This window comes from Chlorocebus sabaeus, chromosome 13 (genome assembly GCF_047675955.1).
Source record: "Chlorocebus sabaeus isolate Y175 chromosome 13, mChlSab1.0.hap1, whole genome shotgun sequence".
NCBI lineage: Eukaryota > Metazoa > Chordata > Mammalia > Primates > Cercopithecidae > Chlorocebus > Chlorocebus sabaeus.
In genome coordinates, this window is record NC_132916.1 from 86,905,533 (window position 1) to 86,926,734 (window position 21,202).

A 21,202-nucleotide genomic window follows, 5' to 3' on the forward strand; every position below is an offset into this window, starting at 1 on the left:
ATGGACACACGGGTCAGCTGACAGAGTGGAGTCCAGAACAGATCCAAAGACACAAAAGCAGTTCAGTGGAATTTGAGTCTTTTCAACAAATGATGCTGGAATTATGGGACAGCCGTATGCAAAAGAGTGAAAACGGAGAAATTCTTGTATGAAAATTGAGGTGGACCATAGCCCTGAATGTAAAATACCAAACTACAAAACCTGTAGAAGAAACGGAAATTGTCGAGACCTAGGGTGAGAGCTCTTAGCCATACCATGATCCATAATCAAGGAAGAAAACAAGTAGGTAAGACTCATCAAAATTAAACTTCTAATATAAAAGACACCCCTAGGGAATTGAAGAGACACATTTTCGATAGATGGGGAGAAGATGTCTATGAACCATGCAGCCGGCAAAGGACTCGTATCCAGAATGCACAGGACTCCCACGGCTCATGACAGAGAACAAACCACCTGACTTAAAAGCGGAAGAGACCTGAACAGGTGCTTCGCTGAGAAGGATGGGAGGATGGCCTGAAAGCATCTGAAATGACCTTCAGCGTGACTGGTTGCACCGAGATGTGCACCGAAGCCGCAGTGAATTTTTTCACACCCCTGCTGGAGCGCCTGACTAAGGTCTTCCAACAGCCCCAGGTGCTGGTGAGGACAGGCAGTCGGGACTCTTGTGTGATGCTGGGGTTCAGCACAGTGCAGACAGCTTGGCGGTTTCTTACAAAACTGAACTCACACAAACGTCAGGCCCGGTGACCCCAATCCTGGGTATTTACCCTAGAGAAACGGAAGCTGATGTTTAAGAAAAACTGTGCCCAGATGTTAATAGCGCTGTCTATAGTTGCCCAAAACAGGTTACAATGTGCCACAGCCATACGTGGAATAATAAATACCCAGCAGCCCCAAGGCCTGGCTGTTGATCACAGGACACCCTGGGTGCACCTCCAAGCACGATGCCCAGAAAATCGTGATTTTGCAAGTGTTTTGCCACAACACTCGCAAAAGACTGACCCGGGGGATGGGAGAACACAGAGAGGGTGGTTGCTGGGAATGGGAGGGTATGCTTATGGGGCCCCGTGAGTGGGTTTGGGGCTGTTGGACTGTTCTGCTTGTGTGATGACGATTATGGGAATATTTGCCGAAATTCACAGAACTGAACACTGTTCACTTAACAGTAATTTTTAAAAGGTGGTAATATGCTCATTTTCGGTACTGTTATTAATGGAAGATGGAGTTTACAGATGATTTGTCAGGGCAAGCCTGTCTCAAGAGTTTGTAGACGATTCATTAGGGGCCTGTCTCAGGGCCCTTGGGTTGGGTTGGGTTGGGTTGGGTTGGGTTGGGTTGGGTTGGAAAAGCCTTCCCTGTTGCGGGCAGTAGTATGGGGCATGGAAAGGATATTGCCAAGGAAACATGTAGAATCCTTTGAGGAAACGTGTATTGCTAACTTGCTATAAGATAGAATTGGAAATTGTAATGGCTTTGTTTTCTAGAGTCTTGGTAGAATAGGGAAGACAGTGTAATAAAAGCTAATTTTGAAATGGAGAATTTAAAAGATTTTCAACAGCAATAGCTCCAGGAAGTCACCCTGGAAATGTTTTTAAAGATGTTCAATAGCAATAGCTCTAGGAATAGTCACCCTGGAGTTGCTTCTTGAGCATTGGTTTCCTGGCTGTATCTTCCGACTTTCATTTTTAAATTTTGCTGTGAGTTGGGGATGTGTGGGAATAGCCATCTCCAGGTGTTGGGTAGGAGATTGTACCTCGTCTGACAGCAGGGGGTGCCATGTTGGTATAGTAATTTACTGTATTAAACTTTGTATTACGATTTTAATAACCTTTTTTTTTTCTTTTAAAGAGAAATGATATTGCTGTGTTTTTCAAGCCCTTGAACTCCTGGCCTCAAGCAATCCTGCCACCTCGGCCTCCCAAAGTGCTGGGCTTATGGACGTGAGCCAGTGCGCCCAGCCTACGGCCATGTTTTTAAAACTCCGCAGTTTAAAAATCCTACTCCTTTCACCCCCTCAAGCAGGCTGGTTGGCCTTGTGCAAACTGTGGTGTCACGATCTTAGCCCCCCCTTTTATTTTTCGCTTTGGCCTCAAGTTCTGATGAGAACAGCAGTTACAAAATGGGCATTAGGTGATTCTTCTGTTACTAAAGCCAGAATTCTCACCAGTTAGAGATGTTTGTCCCCGGGATCCCAGAAAGCTGCTTTGAATCAAGCCCGTAGCAAATAAGTAAGGAACTAAACTCTTGGTCCTCTGCTTAGTACCAGGGGAATGAGTTAGTTGGTGATACCCTTTGATCTGTGCTCTCGTGCTGTTTCTCCTCACGGGAAGCAGAGTCGCCCTGTGGAATAAAGCCCGCCTCACGGTGGCAGGTCAAGACGCTCGGGGCTGTCAGTCCCTTATACAGCGACAGACTTGGAGACTCAGCATCGTGTGCAGAGCCCGGGCAACCAGAGTGCATCCACTTTAGAGACCACACGGACGATCAGTAAGGTGGACATCTGGGCATATGGCCTTGACAGGCCCACTGCGCGGTGAATTAGGAATTCATTAGCAAAGAAATCAAACTCGCCTGTGGGTCCCAGCTGCTTGGAAGGCTGAGGCGGGTGGATTGCTTGAGCCAGAAGGTCAAGGCCGCGATGAGCCACGATTGTAATACTGCACTCCGGCCTGGGTGACATATCGAGACTCTGACTCAAAAAAAACACACACAAAAAAACCCAAACCTTACTCTTCAGAGCAGGAGGGAGAATTTGTCAAAGTAACTGCAACAAAATCTTAGATGATATAATTCCAGTGGCTAAGTGAGCTGTCCAGCCCACATGGCTGGCTCACAACGCAACAGATCCAGGTGCTGCTGCAACTGCCCCCCCACCCAATCGCTTGTGGACATTTTCTGTTTTCCCATTTCTCCCTTTTGGATACGTAGCTCGCTACTTTAGAGCTAAGCATCAGTAAAACAGGTTGTCTATTTTGAAAAGTAACTATTATGTCTTTTAAGGACAGAAAATGGAACAGGTGACAATAGCATGGCGACCTGGTGAATAGATTTAGCGGAATATTTAATACTTGGCACCACTCTGATCCCTTCTTCTCTCATGCTTAGTTACAGCTACCGCCTCCTAGGACAGAACAATTTCAACTCTGTGAGTAGGAATTAAACATGTTCTAAATCAGAAGTTTTAGTTAAGCAGTATTTTATGTGAATGCCTAGATCCTAAGTGTTCACTGTACTGGTGTGTAGTGTTGAAAAAGGAACGAGGGCTTGGGGCCACGTCTACGGTGCAGTGTCCTGGTTCCCATATGTGAGATGAGGGTCATGAGACACGGCCTGGAAGGTTCAGACTGTGGGATTGAATGGATCTACCCACTCCTGGAAAGCCTCAAGTCTAACTTGACTTGGGCTGGTTTTAGGGAGATGCTGGCAGCGCTGTCCTCACAGGTCACTGGGAGGGGCTCTGGCACCGTCCCCGTCAGGTGTCTCATGATCAGTCCAGCCTGCTCATCTCAGAAGCTGCTGGTCGTGTTCTCGTTCCTGTTGTTTGTTGCATGTTATTTAGGTTCTGTTCATGTGGGGACCTAGGAAGTTCCACAGTGAGAGGACAGCCACTGAGCCGCCTTCCTGCCTGGACGCCAGCCCCACGGAGGACCGTAACTGCTTGAGGTTGGCTTCTGCCCCCGGCCTCACCTGTGGAGGCATTGATGCAGTGGTACTTTCTAAGCTCCTGGGGCACACAGTGCTGTTGTGTGGATCCACAGGCCACTGTGCCATCCAAGCATGTGCTCCCGGAGGAGAGGACTCTGCGGGCACTGACAGTGGGAGCTGGCTGAGAGTCCAGCGAGTGAGACTCCCTGTGACGTGCACAGCTGCCATCTGCACAGCCCCTTCTGACGCCAAGATGGTCGTGCGATAAATGCACAAAGCGCGTCTCCAGCAAAAAGCCGCCGAGTGTCCACATCCAGGATATCCACCACGGTGGCTTTTTGGTGTTAATATGATGAATGGGAGCAGCAGGTGGTCTGCGTCGAGTGTGGCTGTGCCACTGCAGTTTTGTTCTCATGTCTTGATGAGCATGAACGGTTCCTGACGAGGGTAGGTAAGGATGCTGTGACCTGAGACTCTACAGTATTGTAGCTTGAGGAACCAAGGAGTTTTTCTCTCTTGCAAATCCATCCAGGAGGATGTTCCAGGCTGGTGACTGCTCCATGAGGTATTCAGGGATCCAGGTTTCTTCCTGACCCCTGCTCTGTGTTCCCAGGGACACGGCTGTGCTTGCGGTGGTTGGGAATGGGTGACTGCCATGCTGGCGGGGGAGGCTTAAGGTGAGAGTGGCTGTGATTTACCTAATCTACATAATGGCAGGGAGCCTGGGAGTAAAGTGTAGCCATGGCCTGGAGGATGGATGATGGATGTTGGTGAACGACTGGCTGCACTCACCGCAGCTGGCCCAGGAATGGGGAAGGATGGCTGAGTATGCCGTTCAACAGTACCTGGTTCTTTCAGATTTGACTTCTTTATGGATTTTCTGCTGTAAAGAGGAGAGAGCCTGTGGTTCTAGGCCAAGCATTTCACTCATCTCATAACATCTTGTATCCCTTAGCCAACATTTATGTCAAGTTTTAGAAGTCCTATCAAAGTGGCAAGCATTTCTCAATTTGGTTTAACCATTGGATTTTGTATCCGTGTCTGCATCTCTATTTTACATCTATGTGGTTATTTGACACTCTGTAGTACCTTTGTAATAGGTTCTATTTGGTTGAAGTTGCTTTCAACAAACCCTTACTGCTACTTGAATTTTCAAGGTTGCAAGTAGAAAGGAGAGAATAAAAACCACATCTTCTCTAATTTTAAGATTTGTTGTTTCTCAAATCATACCAGAAGTCCAGATATTACAAATTACAAAAGCAGCCAGAATCAAGGTTAAGAGATTTCTGGGTGATTCTGGCTAATCAGCAGTATTTGCTGAGGTGTGTGCAGCAGAGCAACATGCCAAGAAGCCTGGGACGGGGGAGAGTTGGGAGGCCAGGCTGTGACTTCGGAGGTGCTGTTGCCTCAGGGAGAGGAGCTAGATGTAGAGAGGATAAATGGCCACAGGTGTGACCACTGCCATCCTTGCCGCGGTACGGAGGCCTTTGTACAGAGGCCTTTGTACAGGGGCCTTTGTGAGCTGAGTTAAAAATCGAAATTGAGAGAGTGCAATGCATTCTTAGTTTTTAAAATAAAATGCTAATAGAGAACGTTTTGTTTGTAAGAATGTAAAATGTTACATCTTTGTTTAGAATTTAAGAATAATAATTTGCTTCTGAGATCTTTGTGACTGAGATTTGAAATCTTAAGTATGGTTTTTTCTTCCATGTTTTATACATATGCACATATACACATATATGTAAGGTATATGAAAGGAAAATAAGCATGTGTATATTCACATTTATATACACTTCTATAATGTGTATACTTCTAGTCACACATAGGTCTAAGAGACTATGACTACTTGATAACCATGAGAGGGTAATTAAATAATTTACCTGCTCTTAGCCTTGCTTTTGTATGTGAGCAGGGACCCTGTGAAACGCGCCTCCCACGTTCCAGGCCTCACACAGCCCGTGCCAGGTTTTGGAAGCAGGAGTTTGTCTGCAGCCACTTCGGGAAGCATGTGGTTGCCAGGATTGCCTAGAGCTCCAGGCTGTCTCCAGTCCCAGCCTCCCTGGGGTAGAAGCTGCCCTACTAGGGGCCTGGAGCCAGGGACCGTTCCTGAAGCAGGGGGCTCCCCTCACGGCTGGGCATGAGAACCGAGGATAGGAGGTGGAACCAGCCTCGGGCCAGTGCACGGCCTCCCGGAAGTGCTTGCGGGAAGCCCCAGCTGCACTTTGCTGACCCCATAGACAGCACCACACTCTGTGAGATCCCCCTGGCCCACCCCTCAGGTTCCTAAAATGATTAAGGTTTCCTGAGCTGTGAATTTTTAGGTCTAGGCTAAAAAGTCTTGGGACAGACTCACATGGTTCTTTATGTAGAAATGAAGAGTGTGCTGGTGACTCAGAGCAGGCACTGCACCCTCACTCCAGGGTCCTTTGTGCCAGGTGGAAACGAGTGTGTGGGTCACCCAGAGTCCCTGCATCCTCACTCCAGTCACTGCTCTTTGGTTTCTTAATTAAAAGCCTAAAAGCCTTGATAATGAAAATGCATTCTCCCCAGAGAGTAGAGTTTCTGGTTATGGAAGCTCACCTGTAAATGCCGTGCCAGGTCAAATATGCTGAGATCTGGGCCAGGTCCTGCTTCCTGCCCACAGCTGAAGCAGGTACTTCATTTGGGAGGTGACCCAGTGGGATATCTGAGAGGCCTGCCTGTCCCCAAGCTATGAATCCGCTGGCCTTCACACTGCTCCGGCCTCCATCAGCTCCTTTCTACCTGCAAACTGCCAGCTTTGACGTTGCCATCATTGGAGATATGTTAAGGACTTAGTATGGGTTGACGCCCATAGGACCAGCAGATCGTGGAAAGGTGGGAACCAGGGCTGGGAGGGTGGTGTCCACGGCCAAACTGAGAACTGTGGTGGGCTGGGAGGTCCATCTTCTGTCTAAAGTGTTTTTCAAAATAAAAAACATAGTGTCTCAGGAGCATGAGAGGGCAGGCCACAGATGAGGAGAACGCATCTGTAAAAGACTCATCTGATAAAGGCTGTTATCCTAACCGTGCAAGGAACTCTCAAAACTCAACAAGAAAATGAACAACCTGATTGAAAATGGACCAAAGACCTGGACAGATACCCCAACAAAGAAGATACACATATGGCAAATCTACATGTGGAAAGATGGCCTATGTCTTATGGCATAGGGTGAGGCGTCACTGTGTACCCATCAGCCTGGCCAAAACCCGAACTCTGACACCGCCGTGTGCTGGTGGTGTGTGGGCATCAGGACCCTCACTTATCGCTGGGGGAAGTGGGGCAGCTGCTGTGGGAGGCAGCGTGGCGGTTTTCCATGGAACTAAGCTCTCCAACCACAGGAGCAATCACAGTCCTGGACGTTTACTCGGAGGAGCTAAAAGTTTACTTCCATGCAGAAATGTGCACACAGACGTTGACAACAGCTTTATAATTGCCAAAACCAGAAAGCAACCAAGATGCCCTTCAGTAGGTGAATGGATAAACTGTGGTATGTCAGATACTGGGATATTATTCAGCACTAAAAAGAACTGGACCCCTAAGCCATGAAGACAAGGAAGGATCTTAAACGCATGTTGCTAAGTGAGACTCCAATCTGGAAAGGCTGCCTGCTGTCTGAGTCCAACCACAGCACAGTCTGGAAAAGGCAAAGCTGTGGAGACAGTCAAACAGCGGCTGCTAGGGGTTGGGGAAGGGAGAGATGAATGGGAGGAGCATAGGGGATATGTAAGGTGGGAAACAACTCCAGGTGGGGCTTTCATGGGGGATGCTATGCCGTTCCACGTCTGTGAAACCCACAGAGTGAGCAGCAGCAGGCCGAGTCCTCGTGTGAGCTGTGGACTGTGGCTGGTGGTGCCGTGTTGATGCGGGTCTGTCGGTCGTACAGACATGCTGGTCTGGTGAGGGCAGGAGAATGATGGAAGCTGTGCCTGTGCTGGGAAAGGAGATATATGAGGACTCTCTGTACTTTCCTCTTGATTTTGCTATGAACCAAAAACTGCTTTTAAAAATGTGTATTGAAAAGACAAACAAAAGAGTGCTGGCCAGACAACATCTGTGTGAGGGTGTGGCCTGTGTTCTACATTCAGAATTTCCGTTACAATACACACATCTAAATTTTTCAAAGTTAAACCTTTGCAATGAGTAACTCACTACAAAGTTACAGTATCAGCTTGAGCGCTGCCAGGATGGCCAGGATCCTGTATCCTGACCAGCTTCTCCCCTTACAGGTGCCGTTGACGTCCATAGCCACATCCCAGTAAGCAGCAGGGCTGGAATCAGGAGTCAGGCTTTGCGGGACAGAGAGGAACTGAGATCTGTAAGCACGTGGCTGAGGGCCGGCAGGGGGGAGCCCATGGCAGGGGGCCGGCAGGGATGACTTTTTGACCAGTTTTCCATATCGCTGAGGCCTTCTTAGACTTGCTGAGTTGGGAGTCCCCACTCTCGGGTGCCTCAGAAACCAAAGGCTGCTCGTAATCCTCAAGTTCCAGATGCCTCAGGGGAGGTACCTGGGTTGTTGGGTGCAGTTCCCTTATTTGTTGCTTGGTGGGATTTGCCCGCAGCATTTCTGGTTGTTTTTAAGAGCTGATGTTTGAGCTGCTTAAAATCACATATGGATGTCGATTTACCAATAAAGGTTAAGAATAGAATTTTAGTTCAAAGAGTTGTGAAAATGCTCAAGGTCGTGTACTAATGTATACATTACATTTGTGGAAATATCTAAAAGTCCAGGATTTATATTAAACACTTCTCTTGATCTTTGTAATATCTACCTGTGATTTTTCCATTTGATTAATAGACGTCAGAGGGCTTAAATTTTGAGTGCCTGAATTCACTGAAATTAAAACTTCTTACATCAAATGTAATTGAACTGAATGTAGCCAACAGTACATGCTTTTATAAGTACTGATTAAAATATATATAAAAACACATATCCATCAACATGCAGATGGGGGCAACATATTAAACCATGGAAGTAGAATTGGTATTCTTTTCTGAGAAGACAAATTGTTAAAAAGCCAAGGGGTCTTATAACTTTCTAGTGTCCAACTTATTTGCCCTAAAGTGGAAGATTGACAGCAGCAGAAGAGGAGATCCTGGGCCAGTGCAGGCTCTGGGAGCAGCGGGGTGAGTGCTGGAAGGAGCTGGCTGGAGGCAGAGCAGGGAGGTGCTCAGGCAGGCCAGGACGGCCTCAGGGCACGCGGATCAGTGAGTGAGAAAAGGTTCACATTTCTTGGAGAGCCCTTGTCTCTGCCCACAGAAAACCCAAACTCCTTCCAACTGGGATGTGCATCTCATGTAAAAGTTGTTACTCCCAGAAAGAGAGCCAGTGGATATAGAAATTTTATGTATGCAGAAATTATTTCAAATTTGTTTCTAACCTTATCCTTTTCTTCCCCCATCTTAATGTGTGGTGACTTTCTGGAGGTGAGGCACACATCTTAGGAGAGCACTGTATTTCAGTTGCTGTTGGCTCTGTTGTGACTTTGTGGTGTCCGATGTTCTGGTTCTGAGGTTCTGCCCAGAACGTTGCTCCTCCCTGCTGAGCGTTGCTTGTTGAAGGCCCGTGTGGAAACTTTCCCTGTAAGCTCGTTGATCGCAGCAGTCTTGGTTCAGAAATCTTTGGACCTCCTGAGACTCCACACAACCTTCTAAACTTTCTAGCGTGACCTTTTCATTTTACTGTTCCCCATTAACTCAGATGTTTTCCAGAATGTAATTAATCTGCTGAATGCAGGGTGGGGAGTGCCCTCCGTTGGCTCTGGGGAGAAGCATCGCTGTTTCTCTGGGTGGAGCTTCCCGCCCACCATGGTGTGCTCCAAGACGCAGCAGGGTTCCTTGGCAGAAGTAACCGTCGAAGGCCCGTGTCTCCGTGGCAGGGTGGCTGTGGGTATGCGGCCTCGCAGCCATACCGGCCCCTCCCCATCAATGGCACCACGGAGAGGAGCAGGGGGAGGCCTGGGATCTGTCTCCAGAGTCACAGCTGTGCTTCTGAGACTGCGTCGTCCGTTTGTAACTAGACATGCAGAGAAAGTGTTGGAGATAAGCAGGAGACAGTGTCTGTCCCTAATGAGCTCAGGCATGCCCTTGAGAGGGTCAGATTTCTGTGCGGCTGATCTGGATTCAGCCTGGCTGTGGCAGTGCAGATGACTGCTGGGCTTTGGCAAGGCTGCACCCACTGTCCATCTGAAATGGCCCCTTCCCTGGCTCGCGATGCCAACTGGGCCCCCAGGCCTGATTTCCCGCCAGGACGGAGGCCCTGTGTATGTGTCGGGGAAGGGGGAGGTGGAGGTCCTACTTTATTGCCGTATCCAATGCCACGCGGGGTCAGCACTCAGGAAACATGTGCTGTGTGGGTCAGCGACTGAGTTCAGAAACCTGGAAAATTCAGCGGTGTAGGCTTTGGGCATGACCCGTCCAGCCTTGGGGCTCTTTCTTTCTCTGAATTTCCTTCCATGGCATCTTCTTCATCCCAGGGGCCCCTGTTCCCATATGGCTGTTGGCAGCTTCACAGGTTCCTCTGCCTCCCCTCCCCGGCCCTGGTGTGGCTGGGGCAGCTAGTGCCTGTGCAGACCCCACAGCCAGTAGATCGTTGGTGCCAACGCCTTGGGCCTGGTTTACTTGAGTCAAGGACTGCAGTACATGGCTGAGCCCACCTCGAATGCCTGGATCGGAAGGCCTTGGGTTGCAGAGGGGTGGCGGTTGGATATTGAAGGAAAACCTGCAAAGCAGACAGGGAAATGGCTGTGCTGGATGGGCAGGTAGAGGAGTCTGTGCAGAGCCTTGGACCCAGTGCAGACACAGAGCTGACATGAGGAATGCAGTGATACGGCCACCGTGGAAGTGGGCAAAGTTACAGGCTTCAGACTGATATGGAGGGGCTGGTCTAAAATGATCCTCATTTTCCTTTAATCCTAGCAATTGCTGGCTTACAGGGTGGGGGAGTGAGATCTGTGGTGGCTGCAAGGAGAGACAGGGATTCTAATTAAACCCCTCTTTCTGGGATAGGGGAGTAGCCATTTCTGTAGGGCAGTAAGCATCATCATCTCAGGCAACTCAGGCTGCTGTAACGATACACCATTGACTGAGTGGCTTATGAACAATAGGAATTTGTTTCTCACAGTTCTAGAGGCTGGAAGGCAGGATCAGGGTGCCACATGGGTGGATTCTGGTGTGGGCTCCTTTCTGGTTGGCATATACCTTCTCTCTGGCCCTGACACAATGGGAGCGTGAGGGATTTGCTGGGCCCCTTTCTGAGGCACAAATCCCATTCAAGGTTCTCCAGCCTCAGGAACTCATCACCTCCCAAAGACCACCTGACAGCATTACATTGAGGGTGAGGATTTCAACCTGTGTTTTGGGGGGCAGGCAGGCAGTTTGTAACCATCACCCTCTTTGTGTATTTCTGACTCAACACTGAGTCTGCATTCAGCTCTCCAGGAGGCAGAGCCTGTGTGGACACTGAGCAAGGTCAGAACTGCAAGCATGTACACATCGGGGGCAAGGGAGCTGCCAGGGGTGTGAAAATGGGGTTTCAGCGTCAATTGGAGTTGCTTTCCTGGCAAATGTACTCATAAGCTATCCTGGCAACGTTTGCTTTTCATGAAGAGTCGATCAGGCAGTGGGGGCAGCAGGCGGTGTTGCCAGAAGCTTGGAACTGATGAGCAGCAGAGAAGGGGCAGAGGCCATGACCTTGGAGTGGTCAGCAGTGCCAGACGTCTGCACTCCAGGCCTCACGTCTGTGACTGTGCAGAGACCGAGCCGACCGGGGCTTGCTGGCCAGTGTGGCTCTCATACAGGTGATTATCACGGTGTGCTTTCTATGTAATATTCCCTCAACCCCATGCCCACCCCACCAATTTCTGTGTGTAGCAGAAATCATGCTGCATTTCCTTGATGAAGCCTTGAGTTTCCTATGGAGATGTAGGAATAGCACGATTTGACTCACGTCAAAATACTTTGCAGTGAAGCTGCACGGAAGAGGTTTCTAGGCTTCCATTTGATGTTTTCAACAATGCCTGTGTGTTACAGGACCGTCTTGCTTGTTAAAAAGCACCAGATGAAAAAGGCTACCGGTTAATAAAGGAGACTTTTTACATTAGCACAGAGAGGGTGGCTTGAGACAAATTCAGCGTAATGTAGGTGTGTTTGTAAGCCGTCAAACGGACCATCTCTCTGCTGGCAACACATGTTTTCTGGTATTTTCTTTTGTTCTGAAAAAGGATGACTGGCATTCGGTAGAGTCATTCCAGAATTCACCTGGAAGGTGTCCACGTGGTGCCTTGTTTTCTCCTGACATCCTGGGCACCACGAGGAATTATTCCTGTCTTCAGCACTAGCAGGAGACTTTTCCTGAACACCTGCTCCTCTTTGGCATTGTGGGTGTGAAGGGGTCAGAGTGACCCTGTCTTCATGGAGCTTTCAGACACCATGGGGATAGTGTGGCACAAGTGTCGGGCTCAGGTGGGATGGAGGATTTCCCCAGAAAACAGCTGCCAATTCCAGGACGGCCCTTGACCCCTCCTCCCTCTGTTCCTCTGCATCATGTCTGAATTAAGGCTGTTCTATCTTAGTGGGGTTGTCATGTTAACTGGAAGTGTGCTTTTGTTCTGGGCAGTAAGTAAATTAATTGTACATTTGCCAAGGACAGTGAGGTTTGATTTGATGAATCCAGTGGGGAAAAGGAGAAGGGGCTTGGCTGGGTGGGGACGTGTGTGATGGGAGCAGAATGGAGCAGCCATGCAGGCTGTTGGGATGGAGGGGCCGTGCCCGCATTTCCATGGGGTCCATCGCTGTTTGTGCCACTAGACCTGAACCTCTGTCTCTACTTCTAACAACCGCATAGTGAGGAAGCCCCTGATGGGCCTGAGTTGTTACTTCCCATGGCCATCGCTGGGAGGTGCCCCAGACGCCTCTCCTGGCTGGTGACGGCCCTGGACCTGGACACTGGGTTTGGCCTGAGTTGTTTCTTCTTGTGGCCATCGCTGGGAAGTGCCCCGGACTCCTCTCCTGGCTGGTGACGGTCCCAGGCCTGGACACTGGGTTCATCCTGAGCTCTGGGAGGGGCTAGGGCTCCATGCGCAGCAGGCACCTGCGGATCCCTTTGGACTTGAGATGTTGGCGCTCAGCTTGGAGGCCAGTGCGATCTGGGTGTGGTCAGGACCCAGCTCATCCTTTGCAGAGAGAGCAACGGCCCGGGGGCCCCTCTGAGGTGTGTATTCGTGCAGTGCCTTCACAGGATGTCCTGTCCTCGGAGGACTTCCCGCCATTCCTCTGGACCCTCAGATGTGGGAGTCAAATGTGGTGTGTGTGTCATGGACGGGGGTGCTGAGGACTCCACGTGCCTGCTCATGCAAAGACCTGAGGCGCTGCATGGGCTCATTTCCAGGGGGCTGTTAACATGGGGGCCCATGGTGTCTTTCCACTGGCAGGAAATAATGGGTGGCCCACGTTACCTTTTGTGTCTTTTTTTTGCCAAAAAGCCCTAATGCCAGCATGACTGTCCGGCTATTGGAACCACCCGCCTCAGGCTCACTGGCCCTCCTGTTTCTGGGCTGCTGCAGTATTGTGTTGGGATAACTGTGTTAACTTCGTTTGAATTTTCTTCCTGTTCTTTTGGAATAAGTATTGATAGCTTGTGCTGCTTGTTCACCCCAGAGGCGAGGATGTCCTTTAGGCCTGGAGGAGCACAGCCCCTACAGGGAGATGCCGGGCCTCTGCCTCTCGTGTCGTCTGCAGCCCTCATCACACGTCTGCTCTTCACTCCTCGTGCCCATGGCCGGGGTCACGGGCCGCTCGCTCTGCTGTTTGAGATCCTCGCAAAAGGTGGTGTTTACACTGAAGGGAGATTGGGGGTGTGCGGCTGATTTTAAATAGGAGAAAATGACGGTAGCAGAATGAGCAATGCCTAGTACTTAGTCTTAGGCTTGAGAAATTGTGTTTTAGAAGCAAGGTATCCCCAACTCCGATTTTCTTCAAATTAAATCTTTTAAAGAGTCCACAAATATAAATAAAGCCTAAAACTATGCAACAGCGGGCCTAGAGCCCAAGCCACTGCCAACTCTGACTCCAAGACACCTCAGAAACTTGGTCCTCCTCCTCAGAGAACCCCCATTCTGCTTCTCCCTCCACACTGCTTCCTCCACACTCCTCCCTCCATACTCCTCCCTCCATACTCCTGCCTCCACACTCCTCTTCCACCCCCTTCCCTTTTTCCTTCCTCCCCTTCCCTTCTTCGTTCCTCCCCTTCCCTTCTTCCTTCCTCCCCTTCCCTTCTTCCTTCCTCCCCTTCCCTTCTTCGTTCCTCCCCTTCCTTTCTTCCTTCCTCCCCTTCCCTTCTTCGTTCCTCCCCTTCCTTTCTTCGTTCCTCCCCTTCCCTTCTTCCTTCCTCCCCTTCCCTTCTTCGTTCCTCCCCTTCCCTTCTTCGTTCCTCCCCTTCCCTTCTTCCTTCCTTCCCCTTCCCTTCTTTCTTCCTTCCTCCGCTTCCTCCTCTTCCCCCTCCCTGTCCTTGGGCAATGTCCATGGAACTCTGGTTGAAAGTCACTGGTCTGTGGGGCCACTCATTTGATAGACGAGCACGCTGAGGACCAGACACAAGTGACTGACTCAGACCCGCGCAGAGGCTGACCCAGCTCACATGCCGTCTCCTGCCTCCCGTAACACCGGGTTGTCCCTAATGGAAGAGAATCAATGATGCTGCTTCACTGATCTCCAGGGAAAACAGGTTGATAACAGGTTATAAACATGGGAACGTTTTGGAAAAGCCATTGTCCACTTGTCAGCTCCATCTCTCCTGCCCGGAAGATGTAGGGAAAACCTGCCTTCAGCCCACCCTCATCCCATAACAGGACAGAGGACAAAGGGGCAGAGACCCAAGTCCTGTCAGTGCCCTCAGGAAACCCCCATTTCCTCCTCATGGTGGAAGTGGAAACCATCCCACTGGACTAGATCTTCCCAGGAAGCCCCTCCACCCCGAAAGCAAGGACTCTGGTTTGAGCACACACCATTCTTGGTGCCATCACTTTCTGCAGCTGAATCCTGCATACGTGGCCCATTAATCTTGCTAGTCCGATGTTACTGGGTCCTGGGAGTTTCTGTGGGTTGATGGTAGGTGTTTACCATTGTGTTTAGAGAGGAGAATAGAACTTTATTGTGTCAAAATCAGATGATAACCATTGCCATGTGATTCCTTGGGTTGGTTGGGGTGGGGGGTGCTCAACGCTCTTCCTGAGGGCTAAGTTCTTGTTTGAGACCGTCTCACTTTGTCGCCCAAGCTGGAGTGCAGTGCTGCGATCTTGGCTCGCTGCAACCTCCGCCTCCTGGGTTCAAGCAGTTCTCCCTGCCTCAGCTTCCCAAGTAGCTGGGATTATAGGTGTGTGCCACCACACTTGGCTAATTACAAAAATGTTTAATATAGGCTGGGTTTTGCCATATTGGCCAGGCTGGTCTCAAACTCCTTGCTTCAAGTGATCGGCCTACCTTGGCCTCCTAAAATGCTGGGATTACAGGCTTGAGCCACTGTTCCCGGCCCGATCCTGACATCTTTTAAATCTGCCTTCATGTACCAAAAGCCAGTCTATGTTTGAAAATCAGTCCTGAAGAGCCTAGGAGGAGACGGATAAGATTCAGCTAGGTAAATCACAAGGCATATGTTAAAAATATGGGCCAAAATCTGCCCCAAATGTTAACTCTTCTGCTTTGCGTTTTATATCCATTTATGGTTATTCTTTCAGTATTAAGATTTTTAAAGATTCTTTTGATAATTATGGACAAATTATTTTTAAAACTCAACTGCAGTTGTAACACTTTAAAGAACTAATTGGATGACATCATTTTTCCCAGAGGCATTTTGGATTGTTACATAATTAATGTTTATCTCTTTGCCAGAAATCTTTTTTTTTTCCAGAACAGTAACCTGAAAAGAAATTTTTCTTTGCATTGTGTTATTTCACTGTATGACAATCAATTTTTGAATGTGAGAACAAGATCATCGTGTATTTTTGGGATAATTCTTGCTTAATAGTGATAATGCTAAGTGTTAAAATTATGGAACAATTTGTTTCTTTGAAAATTACTATTTGCCTGCTCACCAGGTGGGAGCTGATGAGAACGTGGATGTAAAAATTAAATTGTATTTAGCTTGTATAAAGGAATTTAAAAAAAAAACTTTTTTTTTGGTTTGTGCTACTATTGAAGTTGCTTAGCTGTGGAAATGAGGTTATTGCAGGCACCTAGAATTTTATTTCCTTCACTTCTACAATGGGAAGAAATTCTCCAACAAGCACAGGAATCTGACTTTCTGACATTGAGACTCCTAGGTATCAAGCCCCATGGAAGGGTTGGTGATTACGTGAGCATTGGCGTTGATGTGGGCACCCTCCAAATGGGATGCAGGGAGCAGGGAAGGGCAGAACAGGCCCCTCAGGAGCCATGAGAAAATCAAGTGTTGGCAGCAGTGGTGAGCGTTGATGTCAGGAGCCAGAAGGAGGTGGTGAAGGGAGCATGTGCCTCAAGGCAGCCCTGGAACCCCCGGTCCCTGCAGTGAGGTCTGGTCTGCAGGGGACGTGGACGGCCACGTGGCAAGGCCCACAGACAGCCTGGACTTGGCTGCCTCAGAACTCTAGTGGACGTTGCAGACAGCCCCATAGGGTTGCAGTGCACATTCCTCGGACAGAGAGAAGACGCTTGGAACTGTTCCCGGCATGAAGCCAGCGCCCTGTGAACAGTGGCCACTGCTGTTGTGACTAAGTGCCATCCAAGTCGGGGCATTTGCTCTGCTGAGTTCACTTAATTGGGCCAGGAATGGGGTTGCCCTGCCTTCAACAAGCTTGACGCCTTGAACGAGGACTCAGTTAATAAAGTACTCTGTAAATACGCTCTCCCGGTTAGAGTGAGCAAAGCCCAGGGAGCTAGTGGTTCTTCAGTATTGGACAGGTGTTTGTGGCGGGGCCAGCTGTGCGGCTGCCAGAGAGGTGACTAGGAAGCCTCTGTTCCCCCGGAGGTGGCCAGCGTTCTTGTTACAGGTGCCGTAGGCAGAAGGTGGACACTGCTGGGAAACTTGCTCATGTTGCTGTTTTCTGATTGGAAATTCAAGGTTTCTGAGCATCCTACATCGAATTTGTACGTTGCTGAGACTGTACACCTTTCAACACTTGTTTTTTCCTGCTTTTCGGATCCATACAACCTGGCATTTGGCCGTGGCTTCCAGGACAGGCTGGATGCAGAGTGAAGTCCTCTCCTCACTGTCAATCTTTGCAGATGTCTTTCTGTATAAACTTTGTATTTCATGAGAGTCTCAGTTAGGTTTTTACTTAACTAGACTTTTAAAATTGCCATGCACATAACTCTACCAATTACAATCGTGAGCTAACGTGGGTTTTTGGTTTTACTTTCATGAATGTTTAACATTTGCATGCTGGATGTGGGGGTGGAGGTCATTTATCTGCTTTTCATTTCCTTCTTGGTTATACTTAGTGACTTTCAGGTAAGGTGTGGAAAGCCTGGTACAGGGTGAATTGCAGGCTGCAGTGTGGCGCGGTGGAGGAGAGGCGGGGCTGCAGTGTGCACAGTGGATGAGAGAAGAGATTTCCATCCTCAAGGGAAACACACAACAAACAATTTAAAAAACTGATCATCTAGCTTGCAAGAGGTCCAACAAATTCAGTTTGCAAAGTTTAACTTCCAAGTTAACTTTGTAACTTTTCCCCTAAGTCATTAATTTAGTAGCTTATGTTTAAACATATTTTTTGTCTAAAGCAAGTCATAAATTCTAAAATGAATAACTAAACATATAATAATTTAGGCATACAGCACCTGAAGGGAAAACTGCCAGTATGCTAAAATATTGGATACAGATGCTCAAAAAATATAATGTAGCATTCTAACAATGCATGTGCTTTTAGCATGTAACTTGGTGAGTAGTTTTGAGCTGTATTTGTAGGAATGTGTATCTTGAATACTTTAGGGCACCACTGCAGATGTGTGCGTGAGAGGTTTAGATAGTGAATGTTCTTCTCCCTTCCCTTAAATGAAAAACCTTAGCTCCCTTCATTTTTATTTTTATTTTTATTTTTATTTTATTTTATTTATTTATTTTTGAGACGGAGTCTGGCTCTGTCACCCAGGCTGGAGTGCAGTGGCCGGATCTCAGCTTACTGCAAGCTCCGCCTCCCGGGTTTACGCCATTCTCCTGCCTCAGTCTCCCGAGTAGCTGGGACTACAGGCGCCCGTCACCTCGCCTGGCTAGTTTTTTGTATTTTTTAGTAGAGACAGGGTTTCACCGTGTTAGCCAGGATGGTCTCGATCTCCTGACCTAGTGATCCACCCGTCTTGGCCTCCCAAAGTGCTGGGATTACAGGCTTGAGCCACCACGCCTAGCCTATTTTTATTTTTGAAGTGGACTCCCGCTCTTGTTGCCCAGGCTGGAGTGCAGTGGTGCAATCTCAGCCCACTGCAACTTCCACCTCCCAGGTTGAAGTGATTCTCCTGCCTCAGCCTCCCCAGTAGCTGGGATTACAGGCACCCACCACCACGCCCCGCTAATTTTTGTATTTTTATTAGAGATGGTGTTTTGCCATATTGGCCAGGCTGACCTCAAACTCCTGACCTCAGGTGATCTGCCCACCTCGACCTCCCAAAGTGCTCGGATTACAGGTGTGAGCCACCACACCCGGCCAGCTCCCTTCTATAATGATTTATACGGTTGTTTTTGCTTTTTGTTTTTTTGAGACGGTGTCTTACTCTGTCGCACAAGCTTCAGTGCAGTGATGCAAATCTTGGCTGACTGCAGCCTTCACCTCCTGGGCTCAGGTGATCCTCCCACCTCAGCTTCCTGAGTAGCTAGGACTAGACACATGTCACCACGCCCAGCTTTTTTTTTTTTTTTTTGGTATTTTTAGTAGAGGCAGGGTTTTGCCATGTTTTCCAGGCTGGTCTTGAGCTCCTGGGCTCAAGCAATCTGCTGGCCTCAACCTCCCAAACTGCTGGGATTACAGGCGTGAGCACCACATCTGGCCCATTTTTTTTTTCCTTCCAGGATTAGGAGTCGACTTTCAGAAAATCCTTCAACCTTGCAACCTTAATTTTCCATAAAAATATTCCTCTAGGATAAAAGCAAGACACAAAGAAGTATGTGTGGACTGCAGTTAAAAATTTTCAACACAACATAGCTTAGGAAGGTTGACATTTACAAAGAGCAGGAGGCCCGTTCAGTGCCTTCTAGGCAGTGGGAATGGCGTTCTATGGGCGACCCTAACATGTGGGGTGTCCTGAGACGTGGTCGTGGTGTTCATGCTTTTACCGAGGGCCTCCTGGGAGTACTGGAGGCTGTTCCTCTGCAGTCGGCCAGCCAGGCAGCAGCTGCTGGAGAAGGAACAAATAGTAAAAGACAGGTGTACACGGTGTTATTGTGGCAGAGAGGTTAAAACCAGGCTCACTTTGTTCTTACAGTTTTAAAAAACTAATAATGAAATCCTTAAATATATTCAGGATGTCAAAGCAGTTGTGGGTTGTGTCTGTGTCTCTAGCTCCCGTTCGGGTGCTTCCTGCGAAGAGAGCTCAGAGACGCCACCTTTCCTTGATGAAGTGACAGAGCCTGGAGAGGTGTGAACCCCATGGTGTGGGGGTGACTGACCTGGGGGGAGGCTGGGTCAGCGTGGGGATCCACCCGCACTCCACCTTCCTGTAGGGAATCCACAGTTCTAAGTCTTTATGATATGGGTAAAATGAACCTGGAAGAGGTGTTACTTTTTAAGAAGTAAGTGCCATGCTCTTTTTTCCTCATACTTTTCCGTGTTTAAGCAGCATTGAAGGATAAGGCACTAGTAGCATATTGGTTTGGAAACAATGTTGTTCGTTATTTTACGTTGAATCTGACATTAAGGTTGCCTGGAAACAGAAGTTTTCCTTTAACAACATGGAACTCTGTTGAATCTGTTGCCTCATTGGCTAAGCCACCTGAAATCAGGGCAGTGGCAGCTGAAGAGGCCTCTTCCCCTTGGAGGAAGCCGCTGGATTGGCAGGAGGCACCGCCCTTGATTGAGGGACTGAGGCGGGTTTGCAGGGACCCCACACAGCCCCTGTGGCTTTCTCCTGCCCCCTGCTGGCTGGTCAAGCAGCTTCGCAACAGTGTGCTCAGTGTGAATGTTCACTAGGGCAGGCTAAGACTTTTGTTCCAGAAACACTGACTTCAGAAACGGCCGGTCGTGTGTGTTGAGCATGGCAAGAAAGACTTACGTGTGTCTTAAACCTCTAGAACAAAGCAAGTTGATGTTTCAAATGCATCTCGAAGGCTAATGACTTTGCTCTGGTCAATATTCAGGAGAAAAGAGGGTTTGATGAAATAGACAGGAGTGGCAAGTGACGTGCTTGTGCCGCATATGACTAAGCGATGTCCTGGCCATTCTACACCATGGCCTCTGAGCAGCCAGCCTGCAGATATTGGGTCAATTTAGGTATCACTGATCTCTGCAGAGCTTTGATTAGGTAGCCCAGAAGCAGATAAACACAAACGCTGACTGGAAACCCTGGCACACGGAGGCACTGGAATCAGCAAGCTGCTATTAACGTCATAATGAGAGGCAGTCGCCTGCTCTCTTAGGGGTGTCAGCTTCTTTTGCTTCTAGACTTCCATCTGCACTACAATACAGTTTTGTTCAGTTTATCCCCATTACTCCGCTGTCTTCGCTGTTAAAGTCTCAGCCAGCACTTAGCTCTGACACTGCAGGAATTTGACCAGGCCTCCCTGGCATGGCTGTAAAGCAGGCAAGAGCTTTCTGGAAGTCAGTGACGAGAACCCGAGGCAGAAAAGAGCATTGCTGGTCCACACACGGCAGTGCACCTGCAGCAGAGCATGTACGTGCACGTTCAGGCTAAACAGGTGTAGGAGAGAAGAAAACCACCTATGATTAGTCACTTAAAATGCCACACACCCAACCCTTGAGACCCTAGCACATAGAGTAGTAGTGGTCTTGGAGATGTCAGGTGCGCTTAAGTCTGATTTTCTCACTTGGCTTTTCCAGCAGCGTTTTCCTCATCTCAGCTGGGGCTAACAACTGCCCCACATAGATTTGTGCATGGAACTGTGCGTGTAAAGTGGGGTAGCCCCAAGGACCTAGGAAGGACTCGTGGTGTCGGTGGTCATGCGTGCTGTACAGGTCCCCCAGGAAGATGATTGCTACAGATAACTCCCTCCGTTCAATGTCACTGAATGTAAAAGGTGGGACCTTGGCTTCTGATGTGTCTGGTTTGCTGCAGGCCGCGCTGTACCTTGTGGTTCTTGAGCCCTGAGCTGAAGTACACCCTGCTGCATTGCCTGTGTCGCTTTTGCTGTGTAACTTAGAGCTCCTGCCCTGGGATACTTCTTCGCGCCTGACGAGCACCACAGTTTGCAGCAAGACCTGTCCGAAGCGTGGACTGCGAGGAGCCCCGCCTTGGCCCTGTCCTCTCCAGGTTGGGAGCGACTTTGTGGGGTTTGTCGGCTCTTCTCTCACGTGTCCTGTGTCTCATGGATCAGCCGACGAGCCCCGTCTGGAGGAGCAC

General features: G+C 48.9%; 1 protein-coding gene across 1 annotated transcript in view; it reads left to right on the plus strand.

Moving 5' to 3' along the window:
* Window positions 1-21,202, plus strand: part of LOC103240088 (uncharacterized) — a 126,152-nt gene that overhangs the window by 86,438 nt on the left and 18,512 nt on the right. The window lies entirely within an intron of this gene.